Source organism: Macaca thibetana, chromosome 14 (assembly GCF_024542745.1).
Source record: "Macaca thibetana thibetana isolate TM-01 chromosome 14, ASM2454274v1, whole genome shotgun sequence".
NCBI lineage: Eukaryota > Metazoa > Chordata > Mammalia > Primates > Cercopithecidae > Macaca > Macaca thibetana.
Genome location: NC_065591.1, coordinates 28533137 through 28550697, shown reverse-complemented (window position 1 = coordinate 28550697; position 17561 = coordinate 28533137). Strand labels below are relative to the sequence as shown.

Sequence of the window (17561 nt, the reverse complement as noted above, 5' to 3'; positions counted from 1 at the left end):
CGAGCTTTCAGGCAGAATTGTGGTGCACACACTTTTCTTTATTTTTAAAGGTAAAACATTGATTGTTCTGGAGACAAGAAAGTCACCTTAGCTATGAACTAATGCCTCAGTTGAATGTAGGGATCAGTGTCTCCATGGCTTTCTAACCCCTGGGCAATGTTTTATAGCAATTACCTGTAAAACCAGTTGCTATAGTTACCTATTGTCTATGCTTCAAGAAGAGAAATATCTAGCTAAGCTAGTTCGCAGAAGAAATAGTTGTTGAGGTCTGACAAGAAAGAATGGGACATGCAGAAAAAGTATTTTTACCCACATAGTGACAAGTTTAGAGCATCTAGCCTACTTACAGGCCAGTGATCATGGATCTGTATCTCCTTTTCCAAGTGAATCACCCCAATTCACAAAGATGAGCCCAAAACAGCCATGTTTAAAATAGGTGGCCATGTTGCCGCCTAGTTGTAACTGATTGGATCAGGGTGAGCACCTAACTCAGGCTGGGGCAATCTGATTCTGTCCCCTGGAAATCAGGACTGAAGTCTTTCCAGTCTGCCTGGAGAAATGGCAGGAGCTGTTCTATGTAAGCTTGAAGGAGTGGGGACCATTTTGTATCTTATGGAATGAGGAAAAGAGAAGGCATACTTGTGGAGGGAGAATCAACGTATTTGCAGAGGAAGCAGTGGGGAGAGGAAATGTAGCTTAAGAGTTTTTTTTAGTTCCTGTACCTTTCTGAAGCAGGATTGCATTTCTGCCTTAGAGCATTTTCTTTCTTTCTTGTATTCTTTATTATTATTACTCATTTTTTGTTCTTACTGGCCTGAATTAGTTTGTCACTTCTCACTAAAACTTACACGGTGCTCCAATATAAGCTATGCTCAAGGCCCCCGTGATGGATTGAATTGTGTCCTCTTAAAATTATATGTTGAAGTCCTAACTCCCAGTGTCTCAGAATGTTACCGTATCTAAGGACAGGGTCTTTAAAGAGGTAACTAAATTAAAGTGAGGTTTTTAGGGTGGGCCTTAATCTACAATGACTGTTAATTTATAAGAAGAGATTAGGACACAGGCATGCATGGAGGAAGACCTTGTGAAGATACTCATCTACACGCCAGGGAGGGGGGCCTCAGAAGAAATCAACCCAGCCCACACCTTAATCTCAGACTTCCAGCCTCCAGCATTGTGAGAAAATGAGCTTCTGTTATTCAAGCTATCCAGTCTGTGGGACTTTGTTAGGTCAGCCCAAGCAAACGAATGCAACTGCTATGCACGGCATGAGACTATAATTCCTCCTCCCTTTGTCCCCACCAAAGGAAACTTGATAATCGACTAACTGCTGGTTCTTTTCTTAATAGTGATCCGTAAAAACAATAGCAGAACGATCCTTTACTTTGGCTACAAAGCCAATAACTGGCATTCAAGGCCCCTGATGGAGTATAGCTCTAAAGGAATACATCTTCTTAATGCTCTTGTTTGGTTTCAATTAAAAGTGTTCAGCTTCATGCCTTCTCAAGGAAAGGTGCTTGCTAAAGCTTTAATTCTACATGGGAAAATGATTGCTTTTTCACTAATTGGAATGAATAGGAACCCTTTCTTCAATTCATTAAAACTCAGGTGAAAACAAAGCGAGTCACTTTGCAGAAAGAAGTACAGGAACTTGCAGATTCCTCCCTACTGCCTTTGAGTTCTGAGGTCAGTGTATGAAAAGTCATTTTCATCAGTTATCATCACATTAGAGAATTAGGCAAAGAAAAGCATCCAGGTTTTTCTTACTTTTAATCAAGACAAGGTATAGGAGAATGCTGTTGACATTTCAAAAAAAATATCAGAGAAGTGAAGGCCAAGAGTGAATAGAAAAAGATGTTGATTTAACTGAACTACAGTGGCATTTAAGAGGTCGCTGAGCAGAGACAAGGTGCAAAGGAAATAGGAATAGTTTATAGACTCATAACACAGTATGTGCCAATAGAAGCAGCCACTGAAAGGATTCTGTCATTTGTGTGTGTGCCCGAAGGCAGTTTTGGTTTTTGTGAAAGGAGGAAAGGAGGATTTTATTTGGAAAATTTTGTGGTTTTCACATGTTCCTGCAAAGGAGACTAGACATGGCAAATAAGTTTCAACTCATATGCAGCTCTGGATATGTGGATTATTATCTCCCTGGAGGATTGTGTTGGGATGGGTGATTTTTGTATTTTTTAGTAGAGATGGGATTTCTCCATGTTGGTCAGGCTAGTCTTGAACTCCCAACCTCAGGTGATCCTCCTGCCTTGGTTTCCCAAAGTGCTGGGATTACAGGTGTGAGCAAGCGCACCCAGCCTGTTATTCCTATTTTACTAGTATGAAAACGTGGGTTTAAGGAGGCTTAAGGAGGTTGAGTAATGTTCTCAAGGCCATATTTTCACATATGGAGGAGCTAGGGCAGGAACCCTCACCATTCTGATGCCAAAGTCAGATCCTTAACTCCAACCGACTCCTTCTAAGACATGACTATATCCAGCGATGTCAATGTGTTAGCAAGTAAGATAATGTCTGTGGGAGTGGTTTAGAAATTATGTCAAGGTAGGATTATGATTGTCATCAACAAGAAGGACTATGTTAATTGAATTTTTCTCTGATTTATAACACCAGCAGTTTTTTCCCCCAAATAAGGAAATTTGCTTTCTCTAGCTCCTTAAAAAGGGAGGTTTTCATGCCTATGACTTTGATCAGAGCTGCTGGAGAGTTTCCAAATTAGATTAAAATAACATATTCAGGGATTAGTCCCGAAGAACAGAAACCTAGCCTTCATCGAAGTGAAGGTACCAATTAGCATTTCAGAATACGAAACATCCTAGGTACTGGTTGGCAATTATTCGCAACAAAGATTTATGGATGTTGATGTGTCAGAAACTGAATTGGGTAACAGGTGTATAAAAATAATTTAGACATGGTTCCTACCTTAAAGGGCACAGAATTTGGTGGAGGAAGAGAATATATAAGCAATGTTTTCTAAGTTGTCTGGGGAATTTGTGTTCATAGAAGAAATGACATTTAATCTAGATCTTGATAGATGGCCTGAGAAAAGTAGAAAATGCTCTAAATGGAAAGAGAAAGAACAAATCACAGGGACCTAATGAGTTAAGTTATTTATTGATTAAATAAAGTTGTTTGAGAGGGTTAGAGCTTAGAACACACAGGGACAAGTTTCTGGAGATAAACTTGGGCAGGAAGGCTCTGCTGAGAATCATGCTAAGAAATTTGGACCGTATTCCAGACATTAGGGAGCTATGGAAGGTTTTAGACAAAAGGGTAACTGTTTAGAAAGATAACTTGGCATCTTTATGGAGGATTAATATGGAGGAGGGTTGAGCCTGAAGGCAGAACAGTTGATCGAATATTCCAGATAGTCCAAGTGAGGTCTGAATATTGAGGGAGAGGATGGATTTAAGAGACATTTTAGATAAAAAATTGGCAGTGTTTGGTTATTCAAAATAAAGAGGTAGGATAAAGGAAGAAGTTCAAATTCTGTTTTTTAGTCCTTATGATGTGCCCGTGCTGTGTTAAGCACTACAGATACAAAAACAATTAAGGAATGGCTCTGTGTTTAAGTAGCTAGAAAGAAATAAAAGTATAATAAGTACATACAATATAATATTATGCTTGCAAAGATAGATAATGTGTAAAGAATCAACACACAGGAGTCTGCCAAGAATGATTCTACGTTTTCTAGCTCTAGGGACTGGTTGGTTGTTGTTATCTTTGAGAGAGAGAGAGAGAGAGAGAGAGAGAAAGGAATAGGAGTAGGTTTCTGGAGGGTTCTAAAGCATTGGTTTTGGTGTATACAAGGCAGTTGGAACTTAAGATATTCTTGCCGTAGTCAGACACAATCTAGCTCATTCTGGATTTGCAAGAGTTACAGAAAAAGGAAAACAGTAATTGTCTTTTTTTAAAAAAAACCCTGCTGGCATGATATCTTTCCTTTTAAATGGCTTTGTTATGAATATAAAGAGAGAGAAAGACTATTAAATGCCTCTTTACCTCCCACAGTACTGATCTGGGTTCTAAAAATTCTTCCTGCACTAATTATGAGGGTTCTGCCTATTCACCCTGAAAACTTCTGGTTCAATTATTATTATTATTTTTGTAGAATTAGCACTGAATGCTAAGCTTGTTTTTATTTTGCAGGCAAGAGACAATCTTAAGATATTTAGAGGGTCTCATAATCAGCATTGCTTTCTAAAGTCCAGGTAACCCATACCTTTTCAGTGACCTGTACTTTATATGGATTAGACAGTAATTTATAGGTAAGTGAAGATTTTTGAAACTATTTGATAGTCTGCAAAGATTAATAAAAGAGCCATGTACAAATATGTGAACTTAAACAACTGTCTGGAAAGCAAGTTTAACAAAAGCCAAAAATGAGTACAGTATCAAAATTAGCTAAGAAATTATTCTAAACTCTGTAACATTTTTCTTTTGCAAATAGAAAATTTCTTCCAGGAACTAGGATAATACTGCCCCACTTTCAGCACTCATTTGGAGCCTCAAATATGTGAGTTCACTAGAGAATAATTATAACCCTGATGTTAGGAATCATGGATGACATATGATTATAGGTTTTCCATATAATAATGGGAGGGAAGCTTTATGCCTCACTGTGTTCAGAAGAAAAGAGATTATAACTTGGAAATGAGCATGAACAGATCTGGGCCATCACTTATATGAGCACAAAGAAGGCATCTGAGGCCAGCTGTATTAGGGTGGAATGTTCTCAGCCTTTTGGTTTTCATGGACCCACTGAGTGGTGAGGTTTCGGTGGCGAAAGCTACTATCACTGTGCTTTAGGAATGGACAGTTTAACACCCAAGTACAGGAAGGACATTGTGTGGCAGTGATTGCTGCACGTTCAACAGAAGCCACAGCCAGACTACAGTTCCCAGCCTCCCTCGTAGTGAGATGAGCCGTTGGGATGTGGCACAAATGAGGTTCATCACTTGCTGTCGCAGCCTGGAAAAACCTCCCACACAATTCTCCTCTCTTTAGCTTCCCATCTGTAGGACAGACACTAAGCATCCTGCATAGGACCCAAGGGCCTAGTGGTGACCGAATCACAGGGAGCCCAAGTACCCAAACGACCCTGTGGAAGGCCACCTGTTGACCCAGAACATTCTTACTGGATTACAAGTGAGTAATGCAGAGTTGACTCACACCTCTGAGGAGGTGACATTGACCAGCAGTGCTGATATCTCTGGAAGCTCCATGAGGCTTATTCTGGGAATAGGGAAAAAACTGGAAACTGAAACCAACTGCTTTTAGAACCAGTGACTGTCACCAGGTAAAGAAGTAGTGCCCAAGTGACATTTACAGGTATAGAAAAACAAAACAACCTCCCCTTGAACCATTAACAAACAACAAACCAAAACTAAAACCCAGCCCAGGAAGGAACATGTCCCTTATCTCTCCTCCATTCTTGCAGTCTCCTTCCAGAACCTGCTACTGGCAGAACCTTCAGGAAGAAGTTGGCAAAGCCGAATATGCTCTGCAGAATTCCAGGCCCACTGTCACAAAACTGAATATAGAAAAATGGCTTTCCAGAAAAGAGGCAATAACTTAATTACCAGCACAGCAAGACATATACTTTCATTGTATTAAACCACTAAGATATTTGGTATTCGTTACAGCAGCTAATAAAAACAGATATTTAAATGGGATACATTTAGTTTTATGAAAACTCACTATAGTTTTCTTGTTCTTTCTTTTTTATTTCATTAAGGACTTGGTGAAAATTCACCTCCTGGCACTGTTCACAGGGAGGGGTGTGGAAACTATTGGTGTAGACATCTCCACTCTCTTCCAAGTGTGTGTGCGTATTCTCAGATGTTCATAGAATCCTGTGTGTGGGTGAGTCTATAAAAGGAAGAAAAAAATGTCTTTGGGGGCAGAAGCCAGGGGAGATTGGAAGATGAAGTAGATGAGAGAAACTTTAGATTCAAGAGCTGCTTTGGGGCCCAGGTGACAAGGTGTGGCATATAGATGGGAAAGAGTTTATATTCTCTATATGTTTTTTTCCCTCTTTTTTAGAGATAGGGTCTTGCCGTGTTTCCCAGGCTAGAATGCAGTGGTTCAATCACAGCTCACGGCGGCCTCCAACTCCTGGGCTCAAACAATCCTGCCTCAGCCTCCTGAGTAGCTGGGACTACGGGAGTGCCCCACCACACCTGGCTGATTTTGTATTTGTCTCATTATGTTTCCCAGGCTGGTCTCAAACTCCTGGGCTTAAGTGATCCTCTCACCTCAGTCTCTCATGAGCCACCATGCCCAGCCTCTATACTTCTTTTCCTTCTTTTTAGAAATTAATTTTGTTGCTCAAGGTATTCCAGAAACAGCCGTTGTAGTTGGCTCCATGCCCCTTTGACATAATGCCTCCATCATTGTGGGTCTTCTACTTCTTCTTCTTTTTTTTAGTACTTTTAAAATTTCTGACATTCTAACATGTTCCAGGCTCACTGGTGTATTTTCTGCCCTGTTTCTAGCATTTCTACATTTCTTTATGGGCCTTGGTAATTCTGGCAGCCCAAGAACTGAGGGCTTTGAATGCATTCCAAGAAGGCACCTGAGCTGGACTTCCTGGCCTCGGCTCTTCTCCTTATCCCCCTTCTCTTGCTGCTCTCACCATACTGGTATCCTAGCTATTCCTGGATAGGCTTACTCCTACCCCAGGACCTTTGCACTTGCTACTGTCTCAGCCTAGGATGCTCTGTTCTCAGATTCCACTAGCTCATTTCTCACTTCCTTTGGGTCTCTGTTCAAATGTCACTTTATTAGCAAGGCCTTCTCTTGTCACTCTGCATTATCCTCCATCCCCTGCCCACCCACGCTCATTCTGGACTGGAATTGCCATCTGAACACATTATATACAATATTTTTTTTCTTGATTATGATCTGTATCCCAATGATAGAAGATAGGTTTTATGATAATTGTTGTTTTTTTTTTTTTGTCTGTTTTGTTTACTTCTATATTCCTGGTACCTAGGAGAGCTCCTGGCCCATACTAGATACTTATGACATATTTGTTGAATTATTATAATATTGCTTTTGCTGATTCCTGACATGGACATGCCACTCACATCCTATGATCTTTCTTTATAATGTAACTCCTATTTTGTCAGTCCTGTATTTAAAACTCTTCAGGTGGTTTTTCTTTGCTGTCAAAATAGATTCCAGATTCCTTCATATGGCCTGCAAGGCCTTCTCAATCTGTCCCTGTCAAGATCTCCAGCCACACCTCTTGTCACTCATCTCTTTCCACTCTACTCTCCCGCCATATTGAAATACTTGCAGTATCCAGTGGATCCATGGTCCCTTTTACTCTCTGGGTTTTGTGCATGGCCTCTCCTCCTTTAAAGATACTTTCCACCCCTTTTATCCTTTATGGTTTAACTTTAGACATCATCTCTTCTGGGAAGACATAGTGCCCTCAAGACAGGGTTAGTCCAATAGTACTAGATGTTTATCTCTATCATAGCACCCACCATGGTATGTTTTGATGGCCTAGTTTATTGTAATTTAGAACAAGTCTGTCTTAGTCTGCTCAGACTGTCATAATAAAATACCCTAGACTGAATGGCTTAAACAACAGAAATTTATTTTCTCACAGTTCTGCAGGCTGGAAGTCTGAAATCAAGGGACCAGCATGGTCAGGTTCTGGTGAGGGCTCTCTTCCTGGCTTGTGTCCTCATATGACCATTCCTCAGTATGTATGTGTGGAGAAAGAAAGACAGCAAGTTCTTCTTCTTCTTACAAGGCCACCAATCCTATCAGATAAGGGCCCTATCCTTATGACCCCACCCTTATGACCTTAACCTTATTTACTTCCTAAAAGCCCTATTTCTGAATGCAGTCACATTGCAGGTTAAGGCTTCAATATGTGAACTTCAGGGACAGAATTCAGTCCATAGCAGAAATCCTACTTTGAATTTTATTAGTTAAAACATTAAACACCCATCAAACTAAGACTCACATAACTATTTCCAACAGAAGACGTATAAGAATGAAACGGGAAAGAACGAAGGACGAAGCTGAGCTGTGAGGAACCCAGTGGGGAATGAGGAGGTTGTGGCTGGCGTATCTACTACTGAAATGTTAGAATCTTACAGGAACTTTCTACCAAGATCACACTGAGTGAGGATAATGCTCCGTGTGTGAAGACTGTGTCCCTCTTCGGCATGTTTCAGACAGTGTCTGGTGTTGGCAAGATGAGTCTAGGACAATGGCGTTGTAGGATGCCTTCAATTAAAAAACAAATGAACAAGACCAGGGGTCAATCAGCATTGGAGATCTGTAAGAGGGGGGCAAGTTCCCACTCGCAGAAGCTGGAGCTGGGTGGGGTTCAGGACTGTGTAACACACCTTGTACTGAGGATGTCTGGCGGAGTAACAGGGAATAATCTGGGGTTCTCGTACTAAGTCCTTTGTTTCAGGGGTACTGGAATGGTAATGGGAAATCTGAGGAGCAGCTCAGTTAGGAAGGCCAGGGAGTGCTGCGTGTCTGGGTGATGGGCACACCCCAAGAATTCAGCAGTGCGGAGCCTCTCATGGCTTCACAGAAGCCTCGCTAGGACTGGATCACAGGATCCCAGGATTGGAAACCTTCTCAACCCCTGTGATTATTCCTCTAGTCCCACGAGCCTTTTTCCTCACAGTTATAGCCTCCTGGAGTTTCCAGAGTAACCTACAAAATACAAAGAAAAAGCCATTTCACTGTAACTGGTAACTTTATATTATTATCAGGATGTCAAAGGCCTCCAGGGGAGAGAGGAGTATAAGGTTTTAAGCTTTGGACCCAGGTTCATAGAGATCACAGAAGTCTCTTCTCCCCAGGAGGAACCCTCTCCTCTATTAGGAGGGGAGACTTCTGATGTTGAAACTTATGACAGCCAAGGTAAGTAGTGCCCCCAGACTCCTACTGCCTCGGGCTTTTTATGGTCAAGACCTTCATCAGGCTTCTGAATATCCAAATTGCCTACCTTTTACATACCAGGGGGGAACAGGGAGGATTAGCAGGATGTCTCAACAGAGTTATCTTTATTAACAGAAAGAATAGAGCATTTATTTGCAGATTTATAGAGCAATGAAATAATTCAGCTTCATAACTACCAAATCCCAGGCCACGGGAAGGATGTGGATAAGATTTCAGAATGGTTTCGAAATCACTTTATGATTTAAATGGTTCCTACTCTGTGGTTTCTACTCCTCTGATGCACTTTTCAGCCCTGTCATCCAAGGTGTCCATACACCATGAACAGCTTGCACTATTTTGCAGACAGCGGGATGACAGACAGATGAGTCCAGGGTGACATTTAGGCTCATATTCTTTAAGCCTCAATTTTTTTTACCTGGAAAATGAGTATAATAAGATGCTGCTTTCTGTAGGGTTGTTAGTGAAACAATGCATATCAACTGCTATGTAGTAAGCATCTAATAAACAGGAGCTGTTAGCACATTCACATCTCCCATACTACAGTATCCACGCCACAGGAGGACAAGAGACGACCTTACTCGCCTCCAGATGATCACATAGTCTGTAGCACATAACGATTGGTCAGTGATTGCTTAGTGAATAAGGAAATGGACTGAACTACCCTTTTGAATGGTATCAAAAGTTTTTAAATCTCAGTAATAATCTAATTGTTTTAACTTGTATGTGTCCAAGTCACCTGACATGCTCGTTAAAATGCAGAATCCTGGGTCCCATCCCTAGAGACAGGCTGCTGTCTTCTCTTGTGCTTCTAGGTAAGAACAACAACCCTGTCTTTATCCCCAAGGCATGTGATGGAGAATGAGGCGAGGTTCTGTACTGTTTGGGGATATTACTCTCTGTCTCCTGGGACCTTGTGGTTAGCGAGGGCTGCCATCACAAAGTCCCACAAATTGGGTGGCTTAAACAATAGAAATTTATTTTCTCACAACTCCTGAGGCTAGAAGTTTGAGATCAAGGTGTTTGCAAGGTTGGTTTCCTCTTGAGGCCCCTTTCTTTGGCTTGTAGGTGGCTGTCTTCTTGTGTCTTCTTGTGTCTTCTCTCTGTGTCTGTCTGTGTCCTAATTTTCTCTTATAAGGACATTAGTCATATTGGATTAGGGCCCATGCTCATGGCTTCACTTTAACTTAATACCTTATCTCCAAATATAATCACATTCTGATCTACTGGAGCTTAGGACTACAACATATGAATTTTTTTAAGGGGTTGAGGAGCACAATTAATCCCATAACAGATCTGAATTTCTTATACTGAGGCAATTCTCGTGACAGGCTTACATGGTAAGCACTATGTAAATAATGAGTTATTCAATTGTAGCATTATTATTTCTGTTCTTTCATACAGCTACAAAACTACCACATTTGTATCTACATAATGTATCTATCATAAATGTATACATATGTACACATTTCTATGGCACCTCTCTTAGTAAATCATTTTAGTGATTCCATTTAGGTAATATATCTGGGTGACTTCTTTCTGTTTCCCAGAAGCCTTGGGGATTTCTAAAATATAAGGCAAATATTCTTAATTTTCATTCATTTACCCACTGAACAAATACTCTTCAAGGGTGCTGTGCTGGCCTATGGAGGTCAAAATGTTGACTAAGACTGGGCAGGTTACAATTCAGTTTAAATGTCACGAGGAGGCAAGTACCGTGTGCCAGTGGAGGCTGTTGGAAGGGCCCTGTGATGGAATAAGCTTGTCCACAATTTATTTGACATTCCTCTCCAGTGAGAGGAGGTCCATATATTCCCTTTCTTTGAAACTGGGCTGATTTTGACTGTGTTGACCCGTAGAATATGGCAGAATTGGTGCTTTTCCAAGGCTTTAAAGAAGCAGCAGCATCCTCGCTCAGAATGCTTGTTTTAGGGGAAGCCAGCGCTGTGTCACACGTCTGACTATCCTGACAGCCATCTCTAACAATTCAAGCCATCTCATAGCCATCTCAGCTCTGGTGGGATGTCCCAACATGCCAAATTATGAGCTCTATAAAATGGTGTTTTTTTAAACTACTACTAAGTTTTGGAGTTATTTGTTACCTAGCAATAGGTAACTGAAGCAAGACCCTCATTCAGACCTGGAAGATAATTAAGAAATCCTGTATATCACGTATCCAACATTAAAGCACTGAGTGCATGTAGACACAGAAATCTTGGACAATGCCTGTCTGCAAAATCCACTCCCTGCTTTCACATGCGAAGGCAAAAGGCAAGTGCATCTTCAGATAGTAGGTCTTATGGTTCTTGCTCTGTTGATGAACTCCATGGAAAGTGCTGGTTTTGAACGTTATATAAACTACTACCTGTGGAGCCCATTGGTCTCCTGGGGGCCGGTGCTGCAGTTTGCTACAGTGACTCCTCTCCAATGGCTCCATGGGTCATTGCTACAGGCTGCTTATTCAGCCTTTCCTCAACCCGTGCGCCACAGAATCTAATTCTGCTACTGAATGTGCTTTGCCAAGGGTCCCGCCCTTCTCTCTTCCTGCTAATTATTTTTCTCGGTCCAAAGTTGCTTTTTTTTCGCATCATTGGGTCCAAACATCCTGGAAACATTATCCCTCCAGCTCTCATGATACATTGCAGAAAAGCAGCATCAGACAGAGATTCAGGGTGTGGACCCCAGAGGCAGACTGTCTGAGTTTGAAGCCTGATTCTGCCCATTACACCCACCATGATTCTGGGGCCTCTGGGCTTCAGTTTCCACAATGACAAAGTGAGAAAAATGGTAGGGCCTGCAGTGTAGGGTCTATGTGATGATAAAAAAGAGATCATTGGGTTTACGTGATGATAAAAATAGATCATTCGTGTAAAATGCACAGAATAATGCAAGTATCCAATAAATATCAATTTTTATAATTCATAATATGCATCTTGTTGTATGGTAATTATCTGCTTATTTATGTGTCTAAATTCCTTGAGGATAGATAGCATCTTGAGCACTATCACCTCCTTAATGCTCTGCACAATAGGCAGCATACATTAGGCACTCAATAACTACTTTTGGAATGAGTGAAGGCTAGAAAAACTGCTTAAAAACTGTGTCTGTCAGTGGAAGGTCAATAATATCTTCATAAAAGAAAGGTAGCAAAGTTGTATAGAAGCTTGATTTTGTAGAATACACTCTATATCATTCCAAGAATCAAAAACAAATTTAATTAAGGGGTTAAGTAAAACAACTGCATTCATGAATATGGTTCTTACACATGATTTTTTGTTATTAATGTGTGCTTAAGGTGCTTGATGATGTAAAGCTGTAATGATCAGGTTCCTAAAGAAGTTGGAGTGTAGGAATCCAGAACTTGAAACCCCTTGATTACTCATGGAGGCGGCACATAAATAAAAAAGAACTATTTATTTATACATAGGATCCACCTGTTTAAGAAAGAATTTAAAGTGGCATACAGCTACTCATATAATAATTTATTATGAGAAGATACATTAAAATGAAGTAATGTAGTTGAGTCCTAACAGAAAGATAACTTAAGAAGTTAGATGAAGCTGGAAATGAAATTTGTTCCCAAAATGCTTGCCTATGCAATCCTATACATTTTCCAGAGGTGGGTTACAAATTTGAACTTTCTACTAGTTTTTATGTGAAAATCGTAAAATAAACCAATTACGTGAGTCACACTTCGGAATAATAATGCTAACAGCTAGCATTTATCACATGTTTACCCAGTGCCAGATGAGGCTCTTAGTGCTTTGCTTGCATTAACTCTTAATCCTTATAGTGATCATAGGAGGTAGATACTTGGCCCAGGCCTTGCAGCTGGTACACAGTTTTTAAACCAGGCATACCCACATTTGAAACCAGGCACCTTGGCTCCATGCCTACCACTGTTTAAAACAAGAACAGCTAGATTTCATGTTAAGAACTTGGAAGAAATTTTCTTTTGTTGGTTCTTGAATTTTTCTGGGAACCTTTTTGTAAAATATAGGACACCCTCCAGTCAGAAACAGAAATTGGGTGCATTTTCATCTAAGGCAGTTCTCAAAGTTGACCCCAGACTAGCAGCATCAGCCTTACCTGGGCATTTTTTAGAAATGCAAATTCTTGGTCTTCTTCCCAGGTCTACTGCATCAGAAGCTTTGGGGCTGTGGTCCAACAGTCAGCATTTTAACAAGTCCTCCAGATGATTCTAATATGGGCTCAGGTTTGAGAACTGTTCTAAAGGGAAAGAAGCTTCTGGGGCAGAAGATGTCTGACTTCTCATGACTTTGGTAGGAACTTCAGAAGGTAGAACATCTCATGAAATTATGATGCCAGTATCAGAGACCAGAGGGACAGAGCTCATACACTTAATGCCCTAGAAAACCAGGAGATGCTATAAAAAGCAGTGAGTATGTTACTGACCAGTCTGTCAAGTAACAGGTAAATGTAATAATAGAACTTGCAGCTCCCACTTGGATGAACAGTGCAGCATGTGGAGACCCACATCATGAACTTTTGCTCCAGGAACTACCACAGGAACACACCAGGAAAGCTGAGAAAATCCATCTGAAGGGGGTGTATTGCCACTGCAGGCTCCCTAGGACAGCTGAGGAATTGTGAGTCTGCTTGCTTTCTCAGCTGGGAGGCTTATAGCGTGGGGCAAGTTCTCAGCCCTGCTCACTGGCTGCCTGGAAATAAACTCGGTGCTGCTGTGGGGCCATGGCGCGAGTGAGACGAGGCTGCGGGCTGCATGGGAGCTGGGTGAGGCTTGTGACTGCCAGCTTCCCCCCACTTCCCTGGTGACCTGTTTGATGCAGCAGACAGCCATAGTCCACCTGAGAACATGACTTTTTTGGCCTGGGAACCACCCCGCCACCCACCACAGATCTGCCGCAAGACCCGCCCAAGGAGAGACTGAGCTCAGACATGCCTAACCCTGCCTCCACCTGATGGTCTTTCTCTACCCACCCTGGTAGCCAAAGACAAAGGACATAATGTCATGGGAGCTGTATTGCCCTGCCCACCACCTGATCCTCCTTATACAACCACAGATGATGGGCTCTTGAAAGTGCCTCCTCCTGGCTGAAGGCCAACCAACACAAAACCAGTGCATTTAACAAAAACACAACCAAGGACCCTCACAGAGTCTACTTCACTCCCCTACTACCTCCACTGGAATAGGTGCTGGCACCCATGACTGAGAGACTGGAAGACAGATCATATCATAGTACTCTTTGCAGACACCCCCCAGTACCAGCCTGGAGCCTAGCAGCTCCACTGGGTGGTTAGATCCAGAAGAGAAGTAACAATCACTGCAATTTGGACCTCAGGAAGCTCCATCCCTAGGGGTAAGGGGAGAGTACCACATCAAGGGAGCACCCTGTGGGACAAAAGAATCTGAACAGCATCCCTTGGGTCCCAGATCTTCCCTCTGACATAGTCTACCTAAATGAGAAGAAGCCAGAAAAACAACTCTGTTAATATGACAAAACAAGCCCCTTTATCACCTGCAAAAGATCACACTAGCTCGCCAGCAGTGGATCCAACCAAGACAAAATCTCTGAATTGCCAGAAAAAGAATTCAGAAGGTTGGTTATTAATCCAATTAAGGAGACACCAGAAAAGGTGGAGTCCAACTTAAATAAATTAAATAAAAATTGATATAGGATATAAATGGAAAAATCTCCAGTGAAATAGATAGCATAAATAAAGAACAATCACAACTTCTGGAAATCAAGGACACACTTAAAGAAATGCAAATTGCACTGGAAAGTCTCAGCAGTAGAATCGAACAAGTAGAAGAAAAAACTTCAGAGTTCTAAGATAAGAGTTTCAAATTAACCCAAATCTGGCAAAGATGAAGAAAAAAGAATTTAAAAAAAGAACAAAGCCTCAAGAAGTTTGGGATTATGTTAAATGACCAAACCTAAGAATAACTGGTTTTCCCCAGGAGGAAGAGAAATCTAAAAGTTTGGAAAACATATTTGAGGGAATAATCAAGGAAAACCTCCTCAGCCTTGTTAGAGATCTAGACACTCAGATACAAGAAGCTCAAAGAACACCTGGGAAATTCATTGCAAAAAAATCATTACCCAGGCGCATAGTTATCAGGTTATCGAAAGTCAAGATGAAGGAGAGAATCTTAAGAGATGTGAGGCAAAAGCATCAGATAACCTATAAAGGAAAACCTATCAGATTAACAGAGCATATTTCTCAGCAGAAACCCTACAAGCTAGAAAGGATTGGGATCCTATCTTTAGCCTCCTTAAACAACACAATTATCAGCCAAGAATCTTGTATCCAGTGAAACTAAGCTTCATAAATGAAGGAAAGATAAAGTCTTTTTCAGACAAATGCCAAGAGAATTTGCCAGTACCAAGCCAGCACTATAGGAACTGCTAAAAGGAGCTCTAAATCTTGAAACAAATCCTTGAAATACACCAAAATAGAATCTCCTTAAAGCATAACTCTCTCAAGAACCCTAAAACAATAACAATAAAAAAAAAACAACAAGGTATTCAGGCAACAAATAGCATGATGTATAGGATAGTACCTTACATCTCAATACTAACGTTGAATGTAAATGGCATAAGTGTTCCACTTAAAAGATACAGAATGGCAGAATGAATAAGAATTCACCAACCTAGTATCTGTTGTCTTTGAGGGACTCACCTGACACACAAGGACGCATATAAACTTAAAGTAAAGGGATGGAAAAGATATTCCATGCAAATGGACACCAAAAGCGAGCAGGAGCAGCTATTCTTATATCAGACAAAACAAACTTTAAAGCAATGGCAGTTAAAAAAGACAAAGAGGGACACTATGTAACGATAGAAGGACTGGTCCAACAGGAAAATATCACAATCTTAAATATATATGCACCTAACACTGGAGCTTCCAAATTTACAAAACAATTACTACTAGACCTAAGAAATGAGATAGCTAGCAACACAATAATAGTGGGGGACTATACTCCACTGACAGCACTAGACAGATCATCAAGACAGGAAGTCAATAAAGAAACAATGGACTTAGGCCAGGTGTGGTGGCTTATGCCTGTAATCTCAGCACTTTCGGAGGCCAAGGCAGGTGGATCACTTGAGGTCAGGAGTTTGAGACCACACTGGTCAACACGGTGAAACCCCATCTCTACTAAAAATACAAAAATTAGCTGGGAGTAGTGGTGGGTGCCTGTAATCCCAGCTACTTTGGAGGCTGAGGTAGGAGAATCTCTTGAACCTGGGAGGCGGAGGTTACAGTGAGCCACGATCGTACTCCAGCCTGGGTAACAGAGTGAGGCTCCATCTAAAAAACAAAAACAAAAACAAAAAAACCCAAAGAAACAAAAAAGAAACAATGAGCTTAAACTATACCCTTAAATAGATGAAATTAACAGATATTTATATAACATTCTATCCAGCAATTGCAGAATATTCATTCTATTCATTAGCACATGGAACATTCTCCAAGATAGACCATGTGATAGGGCACAAAACAAACCTCAGTAAATTTAAGAAAATTGAAATCATATCAAGTACTCCCTCAGACCACAGTGGAATAAAATTGGAAATCGAAAGGAACTCTCAAAGCCGGGTGCAGTGGCTCATGCCTGTAATCCCAGCACTTCGGGAGGCTGAGGCAGGTGGATCACCTGTCAGGAGTTCAAGACCAACCTGACCGGCTGGGTGCGATGGCTCACGCCTGTAACCCCAGCACTTTGGGAGGCCAAGGCAGGTGGATCGCCTGAGCTCAGGGGTTTGATACCAGCCCGGGCAACTTGGCGAAACCCTGTTTCTACAAAAAAATTAAAAAAATTAGCTGGGCATGATGGCAGGTACCTGTAATCCCAGCTACTCTGGAGGCTGAGGTGGGAGAATCACTTGAATCCGTAAGGCAGAAGTTGCAGTGAGTCGAGATCATGCCATTGTACTCCAGCATGGGTGACAAAGCGAGACTCCATCTAAAAAAAAAAAAAAAAAGGAACCCTGAAAATCATGCAAATACATGGAAATTAATTAACCTGCTCCTGAATAATCATTGGGTCAACAATGAAATCAAGATGGAAATTAAAAATTTCTTTGTACTAAACAATAACAGTGGCACAACCTATCCAAACCTCCGGGATACAGCAAAGGCAGTGCTAAGAAGAAAGTTCATAGCATTAAATGCCTACATCAAAAAGTCTGAAGAAGCCCAAACAGACAATTTAAGGTCATACCTCATGGAATTGGAGGAATAAGAACAATTCAAACCCAAACCCAGTAGAAGAACATAAATAACAAAGATCAGAGCAGAAATATTAATACATGAATTTGAAACAAACACAAATATAAAAGATAAATGAAACAGAAAGCTTGTTCTTTAAAAAGATAAATCAAATTGTTAGACCATCAACAAGATTAACCAAGAAAAGGGAGATGATCCAAAGAAGCTCAATTAGAAATGAAACAGGAGATATTACAACCAATACCACAGAAATACAAAAGCTCATTCAAGGCTATTATGAATACCTTCATGCACACAAACTAGAAAACCTAGAGGAGATGGATACATTTCTGGAAATAAACAACCCTCCTAAATTAAACCAGGAAGAAATAGAAACTCGGAACAGACCA

At 41.0% G+C, this 17561-nt stretch overlaps 1 protein-coding gene across 24 annotated transcripts in view; it reads right to left on the bottom strand.

Annotated features, from left to right (window-relative positions):
- Window positions 1-17561, bottom strand: part of COMMD9 (COMM domain containing 9) — a 1186740-nt gene that overhangs the window by 427578 nt on the left and 741601 nt on the right. The window lies entirely within an intron of this gene.